Source organism: Cygnus olor, chromosome 5, assembly GCF_009769625.2.
Source record: "Cygnus olor isolate bCygOlo1 chromosome 5, bCygOlo1.pri.v2, whole genome shotgun sequence".
Classification (NCBI taxonomy): Eukaryota; Metazoa; Chordata; class Aves; order Anseriformes; family Anatidae; genus Cygnus; species Cygnus olor.
The window spans coordinates 29,803,257-29,818,317 of record NC_049173.1 but is presented as its reverse complement, the minus strand read 5'-3'; the positions used below and the strand labels follow the sequence as shown (position 1 = coordinate 29,818,317).

The 15,061-nt window shown below is 49.1% G+C and overlaps 1 protein-coding gene and 1 long non-coding RNA gene across 3 annotated transcripts in view; one reads left to right on the top strand and one right to left on the bottom strand.

The window, feature by feature from the left end:
• The window catches only part of TMEM86A (transmembrane protein 86A), a 28,707-nt gene that overhangs the window by 194 nt on the left and 13,452 nt on the right, over positions 1–15,061 (top strand). The gene's annotated exons all lie outside the window — the stretch shown is intronic.
• LOC121070505 overlaps positions 1–15,061 on the bottom strand; it is a 39,378-nt gene that overhangs the window by 22,390 nt on the left and 1,927 nt on the right. For both annotated transcript variants that reach the window (XR_005820119.1, XR_005820120.1), the window contains one exon: positions 56–14,716. This is a non-coding gene — a long non-coding RNA (uncharacterized LOC121070505). The remainder of the gene's footprint in view (positions 1–55; positions 14,717–15,061) is intronic.

Below are 15,061 nucleotides of genomic sequence, written 5' to 3'. Positions count from 1 at the left end.
TGAGTGCGCGGCGGGACCTGCACCCGCGCCCTCCCCGCTACCTCCCTGCTCTTACCGGCTGCCGAGGCGGGGGCTCCGTGCCGTGGGCTCTGTGCCGTGCCGTGGGCTCCGTGCCGTGCCCCTCACGGGGCCGCCAGCCGCTGGCGGGATCGCGCCCCCCGCCGCCATGTTGCGCCCCCGGCCCGCCCCGCCGGCAGCTGTGGCTCCAGAGGTGCGCCTCCTTCCCGCCCCGGGCGGCTTTTCGTCTCGCCCTCAGCTCCCATTTTGTTGTTGTTGTCGGGGGAGGGGGAAAAAAATGGATATCTGCTTCGTGTGCAGCGCGTCTGCTTAGAGTGGTGCTGCTCGAGTCCACCGTGGCACCGCCGGGCTCGTCCACCTGCCCCAGCCGTGGGGTGCTGAGGCGAGAGCCGGGGCCCCGTGGAGCCGCACGCTCACCCCAGCTTTCTCCTGCTGTTGCTCCGCCGCTTCCTCGCTCAGCATCGCCTTCGTGGCCGCCGTGCTGCGCTCCCTCCGGCCCTCACACACAGTTATGACCCGCAGAGCGCTCTGCTGTTCAGGTGACAGCTCAGGCCAACGCTGGTGCTGGCCGCTGTGACAGTTGGTTTCTGTGACAGTTGGTTTCTGTTGCTCAGTCTGTGGCCGAGGGACAGGGACCTGGGCTGGAAGCAGCCTTCTGGTGCCCGTCCCTGCTTCTGGAGGCCACCGCGTCCCGCAGCCCTTCCTGCTGGGTGACAGAGCTCCCGCCGACACCTGGTCGCCCTGGTGAGCCACTTCCACCATCCAACGGACATGAGACGGGGATGGTGTCACCTGCCTGTCTCACGGGGGAGTCATGAAGCTTAATTAACGTAACCGGCAATAAGGCAGCAACTCAGCGCTGTCCTTTGGCAGAGGACGTGAATATGTGACGCGACGGAGCAAAAGCTAGGAGCTGAGGGAGCTGCGGCTTGTGCCAGGCTGCACTGGCAGTACCAGGTCTTGGCCCTGCAGGTGAAGGGGAGATGCTTCTGTGCTGGAAGGAGACAGAATGCTTTCAACCCGAACAGCAGATAAGCTGTGCTGTTAGACACGCTGCTTCGCATGTTCCTGTTTCTAGAAAGCGAGGGATTTGGCTGAGTACGCCAGCAGCCCACTGTGTGCTGTAAGAATAGCTGTTGGTAGGAAAGTTGCCTGGTGCTTTCACTGCAGCGCTGAACACCTACTGGTGGTGTTCTGAGTCCCTGCGGACCTGCTGTCATCCTGTTTTGTTGTATTTCGGTTAATGGCTTGCACAGATCACAGCCACTCCGCTGCATTTTCTCTCACAGGTAGAAATCGCATTTTTCCCCCCTCCCTAACTCAGAAAGCCAAGGTTCAAAACTTTCAAATTTCTTTGCCAGCCCTGCACAGCAGCTTGTATTGTCTGATACTTCAGATGAATTTTCCCCACTCATTAACATGTACCTGGTAAGTTCATCAGCAGCCTGGGGGTGATTTTTATCTTTAGAGACAGAGGGAAGTAGCTTGTACATTACACCATTGTAAGGCCAAAATACTTTTTATTTTTTCCTCATGCTTTTCAAAAATAACTGAAGAGGCTTGATATCTTTGTGCTTCTGTGCCATAAGCTAAATTAATCTAAGTAATGCTTTTGGTTACAGTGAACTGTGTACTTGTACCTTGGAAATGAAATGCTGCCCTGGGACAATACTGGAATGGCTAAAAACTGGCAGAGTTTGTTCCATAATTCAAAGGGGACAGCACTTGGCTTTTAAGGCTGGTTATTCGGGGTGGTCCTGGAGCATATATTTCACCTAGGCTTTGAGAAGGGCAAATGATTAAAGCATGGATATGTGCTGGGAAAGGGTGTACGCAATTCAGGAATTATACCAGGAACTACACTTCAGGAACATAACTTGGAATGGGAGATGAAAAAGTGCTTTCTTTACTTGCTCTTCTGACATGCAGCAACACACAGTTCTGCTCCGGTTCTGTCCCTGACATGCCAACTCTTTGCTTCACCAAAGGCAACTAACACAGGCGTGAAGCTGCAGATTGCTGGAGGGATGATGACACTGGGAGCTGTGACCAGAGCTGCAGCTGTTTACCACAGCTGTAGAGGTAGAAGGGGAGGGCTTTGGCAAATGCTAGTCTGATCCTCCAGAGAGATCACAAAAAAAGTGCTGCCAGCCTTCAGTCTGTCAAGGAGCTGTTCTTTGCGCATCACCTTTAGCTGTTTTTCACATCGCTCTTGTCTCGAAGGAGCACACGGTGCTGCTGTGCCATCGACTGTGCTACAGCCCACCCAGGGCAGGCCATGATGGCGTTGTGCAGCACTGCACAGCGCCCAGGAGCATGCGTGGGGTGAGAAGTGGGGTGGCTGCAGAGCCGGTGGGCTCCCTCCAGCAGGTCGCTTGCTGAAGGGAACAGCAGTGGGTGATCAGTCTGACCGCAGCTAGGTGCTACCCCTGGGGCCCAGGGCTTATCTCCGTACCGCACTGCCTTTTGCTGCATAGATTGATCAGGTGTTGGCATGATCAGGTGATAGCATGGCTATCTCTGCTACGGCATGTGATGGGGGCACAGTCTGTGGGGGCAGCACCTGAGGCATAATCAAGTTAGCTAGCTGAATTGATTTGTCTACAATGCATGTTCTCTCCTAGTGTCCTGCAGCATCAGCCTCAACAGGGAAGACGCTAGAAGAGCGCAGCTGAGAGTGACATGGTTTTGTTTCCAGTTTTCAAAGCTATGGCCTTTGTATATAACTGCAGCAGATGGCCCGCGCTACTTAGGCACAACCTGATCTCCTGCATCAGCCTCTCTAAGACACTCTTGTAGGAAATGTGACAGATTACTTAAAACACTGAGCTCCAGAGCTGCTGCACAGCTGATAGCTGGAAGAAACCATGCAAGGAGACACAAAGGGAGAGGAAGCCAGGGAGGTAGCGCGGGTAGGACTGCTTGTTAGTGCCAGCTGCCAGGTGTGCATCGTGCCCTGGGGGCTTGGCATGTCTGCCCCATGCACACGGGGAGACTGCAGCGCTGTGCAGAGCTAGCCGAGCTGTTCTCTGGTGCTGCACGATGCAGATGTGATAAGGGGAGCCAGTGCCCCTGGATGAATGAGCGTGGTGCCAAAATACCTTTTAATGTATTTTGCCAGGTACTCGGCGGGGATAATGCTCTGGGGTCCTGCTGACGCTGGAGTCCAGACCTGGACGGAACTGGGCTGTGGCAGCAAAGATGCATTTGTCTGCCGGTCCTGCTCCAGCTGGTGAGCAATGCTTGCTCCAGTTGGAAGTCACCTTGGAGGGAAGCTTTTGCTGCTTATTCTGCTAGGCAAGCAGGAGCATCCTGCTTAAAAAATGTTATTCCTGATATTGCTCTGATTAAGAGCTGCAATTTCTGCATAAAGGTGGGTAGGGTAAGAACCTGGGGTTGGAGAGCAGTACTAATAAGTGGCACATTTCCTTCACGGATATGTGAGGTTTAATTCTCCTCTTATTCAGTTGTCATTGGTCTCATCTTAATAAAAGTCTGCCCTGAGACTGCCTTGTTAGTAATTTTTCTTCTGTTGTTGTTGTTGTTGTTTTTTTCCAGTAGTAGGTAAGCAGGTTTCAGCATTGGAGCATTGGGCCGTAGGAGATTGCCTTGCCCTAAAGACCTCTCTGCCCAGCAGACGTCATGATTGCAGGGGCTGCAAGTGCAGAGCAGATGAGCCTGGAGATGTTCAGTCATTCTAGTACTTACGTAATGCTCAGAGGGACCCTGTTTTCCCCTTAAATAAAGTTAGGGCTAAACTAAGCATAGAGCTTCACACATCACCTTGAAGAAATCTGGGCATGGGAAAAATAAAGACATCGAGAGGCTGAAATAGGTCTCTTCTGGGGGCAGTTTATAGATGATATTGCTGTCCTTTTGGGCAAGATGAATTGTGGGCTTCATCCCTACAATCATCCCTACAACATCCTGTCTGTACCGACTTGCATGACCTAGCACAGCCCTGTTTGGGACAGATTTTGCCCAGAAGCCATTTGTTAACAATCCCCATCCTTTCCCTTTTGTTCTCTGACATACTTGCATCTTTAACTGGAGATAGCTGGACTGGGGAAGAAAACATTGTTTTGGCTGCATCAAGCAAGTCAAGCCCTTGTTGCTTTCCCCCTGCACGGTGCCCTGCTGGGAGCAGCCCCTGTCAGCCCCTGGGTGAAAGTAGGGTGTCACTGTGGAGGAGCATGAAGGTCACTTAAAAAACCGGATGCCCCCAAAAAAGCAAAGTATGCTCTGGAAAGGTATTCACCAGCAAAATACTGAATAGGGATGGAAAATTGGGTGGCTGTTCATACATTGGAGCTTCTGAAGAAGGGCCAAACCCTACCGATCCAGATGATTACAGAAAGCCAAACTGCATACAAAAACAAGAAAGCCAGATCACACCTTGAACTATTTCAACTTTTTCCTTCTTGAATATAGGATGTTATTTCTGCATTAAGGAATAAAGCATTAGTAACCATCTAAGAACTAACTCTTACAGTATAGAAGTATGTTTTAATTGTTCTCTTTGTTTATACCCAACGTTGTTGCTTTCATTGTATTTTTCCCATTACTTAAATGCCTCATAAACTGGGATTTTATTACACAGGAGGCTTATAAACATGCACATTTATATACCACATCAACAGTTATGAAAATATGGCACTTGTATAAAAAACCAAGCTTGTTTAAATGAATTATAGAAGAGATCTCTACGCTCTGCAATCAATGAAATAAGGGGGGGGAGGCATCACCTCAGGTAAGCTTAGCAGGATTTCAGTAACGTTTATGCGAGTCACACCTTTTGGGAGGAGCCTAAAAGCTTTGGCCCTACTGAGCTACAGCTTGTGCTGGTTTATGCTAGCAAGAGTCCGGGCATATTGGTGTGCCATAATTTATATTTTTAAGGCTGAACTTGAGCATTTTTGCAATGACATTATTATCCTTTGCTATTGTAGCTGTTGCTCTGACAGGCTAAACAGCCCCTCTGACAGCTCTGACAGCCCCTGAAACCAGGGGCTAGAAAGTCCGGGCTTCACTAACATTCTTCCCAGCCCCAGCGCGGTTGCATTAAGGAGTTACAGCTGATCACTTCTGCAGGCAGTGCTGTAGATTAAAGGCTTCATTAACTCAAGTGTACCGCTCAAGTCATACGTGGCTGTTGTTCCAAGTGTGCTTTGTGTATTAAAATTATGGGTCCAGTTCTGAAGCCTGTACTTACACAGAATTCCTCTTAAATGTGTTTCTGCCGTTCTCTTTTCCTTGTCAAGTATCTATATCCAAAATACGGCAGAGCATGACAGAAGAGCCAAAGTTATCTTTCTCTGTGGGTAACTGCATAATACTAAGGAAATAATAACTCCAGTGAAATGAGACTCTTAGAAAAAGATGGCATCTGGCACCCGTCTTCTGCTAGCATGTGGAAACTCTTGAACAGTGAAAAGATCATTAGTTATATAACTCCCTTCCCCCTGGAGGCCAGTGCAGATATTATATTGGCATTTAATTTTTCTACTGCCCTTCACATCACACAAACAGCCACTAGATTTGTAATTACAATAAAGATACAGATCTTGCTTACTGCAGCGTGCCCAAAATGAAGGTGATGGTTATTGCCTCCTCTAGCCCGCTTGTGCCCTTCCTATAGCTGTTGCTTACACTGCCATAATCTAAATAGCATTTGAGGTAATGGCAGGTTTCTGTATGACAAGCGTGTCAGTGCAGAGCATCCCTCTGTGTAATGTTGAACGTGGACTAGGAGCGGGTTCCATGCTCCCCAGAGCTGCAGGGTGGTAGGTGGGCTAGGCAAGAGCCTGCCTGTCTGGCAGACTTTATTGATCTATGCCAAGCGTGCTGGGGCAGATCCTCAGCCTCGTATGAGGCATTTTGTCTGCCGTGGCTTCAGCAGAACTGGGCTTGTGCTGGCTGAGACCATGGCTTGGCTGCTGTACGCCTATTTCCTTGTGTCTGCTGGTTTTGTTGTGGCATTAGTCAGAGCCAACCAGGGTTCTTGGATAGCAATGCTGACTTGTGCTCCATTGCAAGAAAAACTAAGCTGGTTGTGTGGCTTTTCCCTGCAACCCTGATATAAAAGGAGTGTGATGTTGAAATTCATCATGTAACTGATGCTTATGAAGTTTTCAGGATTGTTTGGTTCGTGCCCCGTGCATGCATGCGCTTACGGCCCCCTCAGTGTAAAGGACATACCTGTGGTACACAGATGCACGCTTATTTGTGAGTGTGCATCTGCATGCCATTTGTATATGCAGCAGGGGTTTTGCAATCGAAACCCTTGATGCCTCAGTGTGAATCCTGGAGTGTGTGGGTTACTGTTTGCATAGGCTAATGTTTGCACCTGACACGCTGGCTGCCCCCTCATGTTGATATTGGCCATGGAAGTCCAATTAATCTTCATGTAATTTGTGCCTGACACTGTCTGGTGCAGGTCACAACATCTTGGCACATGATGTAGATATTGGAAGTAAACTTTGTGACTCCGCTGTCATACGTTGACCCTTCGTCCTCCTTAAAGCGTATTGGTCCCATTATAAAACGAGGAGGGCTACTACTGTGTTTTTATAAGGTACCAGAGTGGTAACTCTCTAAATACACATCCTTATTGGGATACATTGCTATTCCCCCTTCTAATTTTAACATCACCATTTCACAAGCATTCAGCTTGCAGGCCATGATACACAGGTAGAGCATTTCATTCAGCTTTCCATTAGGCACAAGACAAGCAAAGCTGTTCCCTCCTGGATTTCCCAGCACAGTCCTGCTTGCATTTTCCAGATTTTGCTGATCTTATTGCAGCCCCTTGCGAGGATTCGTACAGCAAAAGTCTCTTGCATGGAGCTGCCAGCTTTCCCAGCCACTGGCAGCCTCCTTCCCCTCCTCTCTCCATCCTGCCTTCCTTTTGCTGTTGCAAAAACCTCTCCTGGCAGCTGTGCACGAGTTTCTTGCGTGAGCCAGAAAGGTGAGCTGCAGAAGTGCCTTTTGGTGCCGGAGGCAGTTTCACCCTTAACAGGTCTTTGGGAATGGCTGGTGGGGCTGGTATAGCCTGGCCTGTGTCACCTGGTGTCTTTGGTACTTTAACGGCTCTTCAGCTGCTGGGGCTGTGGCAGCACAAATTCCTGACACACTCTTTAGACTTGCATTATCCCCCACAGGTGGCAGGTAAAATGAAGTCATCTCTGCTGAAGAAGTTGCTTCTGGATGGAAGGGCCTTCCTTTGCAGAAGAGTGTGATGTAAATAATGACAAGTCTCCTGAGAACTTGCACTCGTAGCCTGGGAACCACTCCCAGGATGAGCTGCGGAGACTTTTCTTTAACCAGCAGAAATGTTGTACCTGGATTTTAGCGTGACAAGCCATATGCCTGCCCCTTCTCAACCTGAGAGGAACAGCCTGGGGCTGCCACTGCACATCCCAGGATGTTGGCTGGATCCTGAAGCTCCCTGTGGCTTCACGGCCACCCTCTACAGTCTCAGGCAGCGCTAGGGGATGCAGCCCCATCTGACCTCGTTCGCCAAGGAAGGGTGCATGCCCTGGCAGTGGCAGCACCACAGCTCTGATGAGTAAAGAGAAAAGACAGATCCATTATGGTCTGGGTTTTTTAACATCTGCAGGGGCTTCTTTTGTGTGTTACAGCAAAGGAAATGTTTGGAGGGGCTTTCAGTTTCATAAAAAGGAAGATGTGAAATCCCATGAGGGAAAAGCAGTCTTTGCTCTGAGATAAAATGCTGGCATGCAAATGCTCTTTTTTTTGCTTTCATTTCTGAGAGCCAGGGGACTACCCTGAAAGCATTAGTCTTTGACAGGTGCCTTGGTCTAACACTGTTGGTCACTGGCAATGGTACACTGCCAACCACACTCCGAAGGCAATCTCCAGAACTGCTGACAGCTATAGGATTGCTACAGATTGGGAGTCAATCATTTCCACTGCAGGTTAAAAAAAGTTTTTTAAAATAGCCCTGCTTGTGGTCCTGTGCCAGCCCAGCAGACAGAGCAGATGATGCTTGGAAAAGGAAAAAAGCAAAACCAACACAAACAAAACAAGTCCTAACAAAAACATACATCTGAGCCAAGCCTTAAGTTCAGGATGAAATGTGTTTGTCTGTCATTTGATTTCAAGAGTTAGCATCTGCTAAAGAAAGGCTTCCACATCTTAAAGGCCTCCCCGGGAATCCAAGGGCAGACACCCCCATGAGTCTGCGTGGCATTGGCTGCTGTAGTGATATCTCACCTCGCCTGGTGTCAGGGCTCCCTGCTGATAGTGGCAGGTCCTGCGTAGTAGAAGCAGGTCCCAGAGATGCTGTTGTCAACTGCCTGTTGACAGCAGTTAGCTAAGTTAGCCCAATCTCTCCTGTTTGGTACAGGAGATACCTTTATGGATGCTGTAACTTCCTTATTTGCTGGAGGGAACACTGTGGTCCAGCGTCTTAGTATAGCTTTGGGCAATGTTGTGGTTAAAAAGGCAAAGACCAAGAGTGTTCTCCTGATGCAGTGCGTGGCACAGGCAGTGCCCTCATGTGCTGGACAGGATTTCTTTGGCTCCAGAACCACCTGCCTCTGCTTTAGGCTGCTATGGCTCCATTCCCTCACATTTCTAAGGCTTCCTGCAGGAGTCTGTTGAAGGTGAGACTCTGGTTTCCTGTTGGTGGCTTTCCCCCTCGCTACTTTACAGGTGTTTGCAGATCCATTTTTTAACTCATAGGTATAGCAGCAGAGAGCTACAATGTTGGAGAACTCTTGGGTCACACCGGTTGATGAGCCAAACTGGCTTTGAAAGCAGCCCTGTGAGCACAGCCAGTGTGACTGCTCAGCATCCAGCGTTTCTTAATTTCTTCATTAAAGAACTGAAGACGAGATGAGACTGCTGTTGTATTTGTGTTGTACACAGGCATTGTTATTTCTCTGTGAGCAGCAGTTTGGCATCTCCTGCCCTACCTGCCAGCTTTGCCTGCTACTGCGGGTCTCCCCTCCCTGACTGTTCTGCAAGGATTCATGGTAGTAGCTCTTTTGCTGTCGTCTGGAGAATGCCACAAAGCTTGTCTAATGCTCCTCATCTCTTTTAACTTCCAGAGTCATTTATTTAACTGTCTTTCATAGGTTGTGTGTTCAGTCTTCTCCTACAACCTGTCCAGGACAACCCCCTTCAGAACTCTCTCCCATCACAGCATAGCTAAAGGAAAACATTGGGCAGTAGGGGCTTGAGCAGTGTCCTAGGCTAGAGACAGACAGCAGCCTGTGGTGGAAAAACCACACTCGCAGAGCATCAGGAAAGAGACCTTGAGAGCCACATCTGCAGTCTCACATGCTGACACTCCCAGGACACGGTGAGCCCTGCTCACGTGGCTCCCCAGCCCCTTGAGGCAAAACGTCCCTCAGCTGGGTGGCTGTGCAGTGTCCGTGCCGTGCCCAGGCGTGCTGCCTGGCTGCGGGGATTCAAGCTGTGGTTTCCCCTGAGAGAAGTTGACCCTGCAGGCAAAGGCTGCCCTGCTGCCAGGCGGCACGTGCCAGCAGCTGCAGGGAGCCTGCTGCTCCATATTTGCTGCCTTCTCACTGCATCCTGGGGAACATGCTTGTATGGAAGATTTTAACCTCAGTGCTGACAGGTTTTCATCCCCCCCCCGTGGTTAATCTGGAGATTAGGCTGAATTTTGACCTGGCTGCAAGTCAGGCAGGATTTCGGCTTGGAAACAAAACTTTTTGTTGTGGTTCTCATTTCTGCATGCAGCTGTGTAGGGGGTGCCCTTTTTAGATGCCAGTTTGATTAATCCTCAGCCGCTGCCTGCTCCCCTGTGTCTCCACCAAAGGGTGCTTTTCTGATGCCAAGAACTCATGCGGCAATATATCTGAGCTCACCACCCAAGGACTGCAAGGGCCCGTGCCAAAATTTTAATTGTATTTTTATGGCAAGTAGCCATAGCTCTCTCTTAAAGAAAGAAAAAGAAGAAAGAAAAAGAAGACAAGTATTTCTAGCTCTTGACTATTTCGGTCCACTGGAGCAAAGCTGGGAAGCATGGCTGGAGCTTACTTTGCTTAAAGGGGGGGTGATGCAGTTGAGCCATGGGGAGGCTCAACTCCCCATGTGCTGAGGCTGCTGTGGTGCAGGGAGGGAGGAGAAAAGCCAACAAAGTTGGTTTGCAGGAGGAGCTGAAGAGACTCCTTTCCCCTGGGCTGCAGTAGCTGCCTGGGGCCCATTGCCCTGGCACAAGTGGCTGAGCAGGGAGGATTGTCCCTCTGCAGGTGTGAAGCGTTCAGGCCAAGCCCTGTTACTTCTGGCTTGTGCTGAACGATGGAGGCTCTCCTGGCAGACGAATCCAGGTGTTTTGACTGCTCTCAAACAGGTCTGGCTGGACAGCCGAGCACGAGGCGAGTTTCACTGCACCACCCTTGTCAGAGAAGCGGAGGCCCTGAGTGCTGAGGAGTGCCAGCAGCTGCAAGAAAAGGCTGCAAGAAAACGCCGCAAGGCCTGGCCAGGCTCGGGGCATGGCATAAGCCTGATGCAGCCAAACAGCCCATTATCAGCACTCTCCCAAAGGCGAATCGTGTACCTTCCTCTGCTGGGTGATTTATTAGGCGTTATCAAAGTCAATTTTAGATGCAGCCTCTACGGCCTTGTCTCCACCTGCAGGGAGGAGCGTTCATCTATCACCCTGAATTTCCCGCAGCAAGTGGAGCCTGTTCAAGAGCCATCTGCCTTGGATGCTTGACTCATGACACCTCCAACACAAGCATAAGCCCTCTTATTAATACCCACTTGCACAAATATGTTGCACTAACACAGTATTTCAGGTAGGTAGATTGGCTGGTTCAGTGACTCTTTGCCACCCTCTGTAAACAAATGCTTTTTCTCAGAATTTTATTCAGGAGCAACCTGGGACATGTATGAGCCAGTGCATTTCTTAACGAAAGGTAAGCGACTCTTCCCAGGAGCAGGTTTGCTCCTCCAGGGGAGCAGAGGTGGAGGCAAAGCACTGCGCACTCACCTTCTCAGGGCTGTCCCAGCCAGCCCTCCTATCTAAACAACCCTGCGGAGTAAAAAGGGATGGCTGGCCGGCCCCTTTCCATCTCATCTGTCTCTTTCCAACCCAAACCAGTCTATGATTGCATGGTTCTGTGTTGCACCGTCTGAGCAAGGGTGGGAGCACCCGGAGGATGGTGGCCTTGCAGTCAGCTCACGGGTTTGTGGCCAGGAGTTGCCCAGCATGGCTGCATTTCTCCATGGTTTAGCAAAAGCTGATGAGGTGTTGAGACCTGGGGAAAATTGGCTGCCTCTGGCTGGGATCTGTGCACACACGGGCTTCTCTCCTTAAGGCCTACCCTTTTTGGATAAGCACAAAGTCAGGCTTTCCCAGCTGCTCCGCAGTGGAGCCTGTTGCAGGTACATATTCTGTGTCCTAATTGTGGTCCAGCCCCAGGCCGAAGCAGCGCCCTCTGTGACTCAGACTGCACAGAGGACTGGCAGTGCCTTGCAAAGAGCCACATTTGCTGGGGAATGAGAAAATGAGCCAAATGCCATCACAGTGGCATCATAATACACAGCACCAAAGCCACATAAATGCTTACTGACACACAGTGGGGTAGGGTCTGTTGTCATAGTAAGGCAGAACCAAGGCAGGATCCATGACGGACAATGCCAAAAGCCAGGAGAAGCGGCTCAGGCCTGGATACACAGTACTCAGCCAGCCAAGGCCAATGGGAGGGATGGGTGGAGGACAACAGCCCAGCTTTTTTTGGCCAGCGTGCATGGTCGTGCTCAAGTGTTGCTCGGTGAAATAACTGGGGTATTATTTTTCAAACACTTTTCCTGGAAAGCAGCATTTTACAGCCCAATGGGTGTGAGCCATAGCTCCACAGCGAGCTGGCGCACAGCTCTCGGGTGGCAGAGGTTGTACGCTCATTATCTGCGTGGGCTGATTTAGGGGGCTTGCAAAGAGAAGAACATACTCCACATTGTTTCCTGGGGCCAATGTGAGACTTCTGAAAGGTGCACTTTGTGCAGCTTTAGCATTTCAAAGCAGCAAGCTTCTGATACTTTTCTATACCTTAAGAGTAAGATGCCTCTCTCCCTGTGACAGCTGGATTTTCTTCATCCTATCTCAAGTCCACTGCTTCTTGTTATGCCCCTTTGTGATTTGGTGCATAGAGAAGCTTGTCATCTCCCTCAGAGCGACTCTGTCGAAAGCACACGTTTGTTCAGGAATGAACCCACTTGTGATGTAGATACAGAAAACTGGCTCCGAAATGTGAAAGAAAATCAGGGTTGTGGCTTACATGTATAGATGTACCTCTGTGGATGCAGCCTGTTCTTGGATGGAGGAGCTAGTTGTAAATTTCTGGCTTGTTTACATGCCTGCAGCAGTCAGCACAGGCTGGCTGAGGAGCAGCATAGATGCAGCATAGATGGTCCCCAGGTCGCACATCATCATGAATATTGGTTTATACAGACGTGAATCATTAGCATCTCCCAGTGCATAGCAGAGAGCTGTGAGAAGAGACCTCCCAGCAGGGATCCCTGGGCTCTCGGCGAGTCATGAATAACTAATTTGCAGATATTGCTTGGGGGCTGTATCTATACATATATATACGTCCTGCATATATTTTACACATTGGGAACTTTTCCCCTGTCTTTATTACCCAGCATCACTTCTTCAGGTCTGCCACTTCTCCTGTAGCTGTATTTCCTCATCGGCCAGCCTCACCTCTCAAGAAGTCTTACACCAATACCAAACCACAGCATGGTTGCAGTACCTGTGTGATAGCATCACCTGTCATGCTGAACAACAGCAACATGGAAATGAGCAATATTACAAAGGAAATGAGCAATATTACAAACTGGAGCAGAGTAAGAACGGACAAAACAAAAAGGAATATTGTATAGCTATGCATCCCTAGCAGGGAGCTGGATATCCAAGCCCAAACCTCCAGAGAGCTGTGTGTGCCAGTGCCAGGTTCCGTTTAAAGATTATGGGTGTACATCTCTTGGTGAGAGCCTGGACACAACTTCCTCAGAGTCTGCCTTAGCTGTGGAGGGTTTTGTTGGACTTGGTTGGATGCAGATAATTTATAAATGGTAGTTTGACAGTAATTTCACTACTACTGGCATAGTGGCTTTACAGCAATTTAAACTATTTTTTAAAGACTCTAAATAACTTGGTAATCATAGGAGTTGAGAAATTGCCCTGAATTATGCTCAGTTCAAAAATTCAAAACTTGTAAACATTGTTTTGTCATTGTATTCAAGATGTTTTCCGGACTGCATGTCAGCCGAGAGTAAATTAGCAGTAGAAGAAAACAAGTAAGAAAAATGCAATAGCATTTGTGACAAAATGGTGAAACCCAGCTTAAAGCCATAAAAATCGCATACGTTAACAAAAAGGACCTTGTCACCTGCAGCAAGTACTTCATTTTCCAACACCACAGCACAGCCACATCTCAAGTTCTGTCTCTGAGACTCACACGCAAAGGAGATGGGTGGTTTGATGCAATTTACCCACCCAGCCAAGCAACAGTGTTCTCTTCCCTGAGGTACAGGCAAGTCCAGTCATGGATTATGTGCTTGGCTTTCCTCAAGCCACAGCCTCCACTCATGTTGGTACATGGCCTCCCAATACTAGCTGTGACTTGTCCTCCAGATGGCAAGTTGTCCCATCCCCTCTTCCTAGGTTCCAGCCACATGTCCGAACAGAGGGAAACCCCCCAGCCTCACCCTTCAGTCACCTCAGCATTTCTTGGAAGATTTCTCCCAAATACCTCCAGCACCACACCATCCCAGCAGGATGTGCTGCCTGGACCTCAGCCACGTGGGGACCTCCATCTCTGCAAATGGTGTCCCTCGTGGGCACTTGTGTTGGTCACAGCCAGCACAGGGGCTCCCCTGAGCCGCAGTGGTCAGTAATAGGCAAGGGCATGTTTTGAAATAACATAATTTGAAGTATACTCGTAGAAGTTGTAAAGGAATAAAGTGTTAATGCTGAGAAGCCTGCAGCCCTTCTAGGTCTATCAGGTTATTCTTATGTGAGGACTCTAACTCCCTAAATTCCAGAGTTAGGAGTGAGTAACTGAGACCGGAATCTGACCCTTATGCATTAAAAATTCCTTAATTGTTACTAGAGTGGAAATAATACAAACCATTATTTTAAAATAACGCTGGTTGGGCTTGGAAAATTCACATTCAGATAGTAGGAAATTATAATTTCAAGGTTACCAAGCAAACATAATCTTTCTGCACAAGTGCATATCTTACATTCAGTAAGGCAAGGTTCCTGGGGAAAATGACAAATGTAATTAAAACCTGTCTCATCATGCATGTGCACAGGGGAGGGCAAGCTGTGACTGTAATGGTAACATCCTAGCAGGTGTTTTTATTTTAATATGGGGTATTAAATGAAACTTCCTGTGTTTATTAACCCAAATACTCTCCTGTATGCTTCCAACAGTGCCTCTGTCCTTTGCCAACAAAGCTGAACTTGAATGGTGTCTTTCAGCATAGACCTCTGTCTTCAGGGATACAAAGTTACCTACCTTACCTGACACTGTTACGGGAACCCGGAGCACTGTTGAAGCTGCAAATTCTTTTTCTCTTTCTCTTTGGAAGTTAGTCTTCCTGACTGGAGATCACAGGCTCGTTCTGGTGTAGCAGGGATGCTCCACGGCCGGTGGGGTAGGGGAGATCCTGCCAGAAGTGCTGTCATCTGCAACTGCAAGAGGATGAATGTGATCAACTACATTTTTAACAAAGATTTCACAGGAGGGGAGGGGCAGAGCTGGAGCCAGGCCCCAGCTGTGGAGGTGGCTGGGGACCATCTCAGTCACTTTGGAAAGGAAGGGTGCTGGGTCTGAAGGAGGAGGAGGTTTGTCTCCACTCTTCCCCCTGTGTTACTTGATAGTTCCCAAGCACACTCAGTGCTTTGAGACTACATGGGCTTTCATGACTTTTACTTCAAGTTCATTTGGTATTTGCTGGCAGAATTCTCCCAAGAAACGCAGACAAGAGGTGGTAAATGGTGATTAATCTGGACAACCTAAGTAGAGGACTCACGATG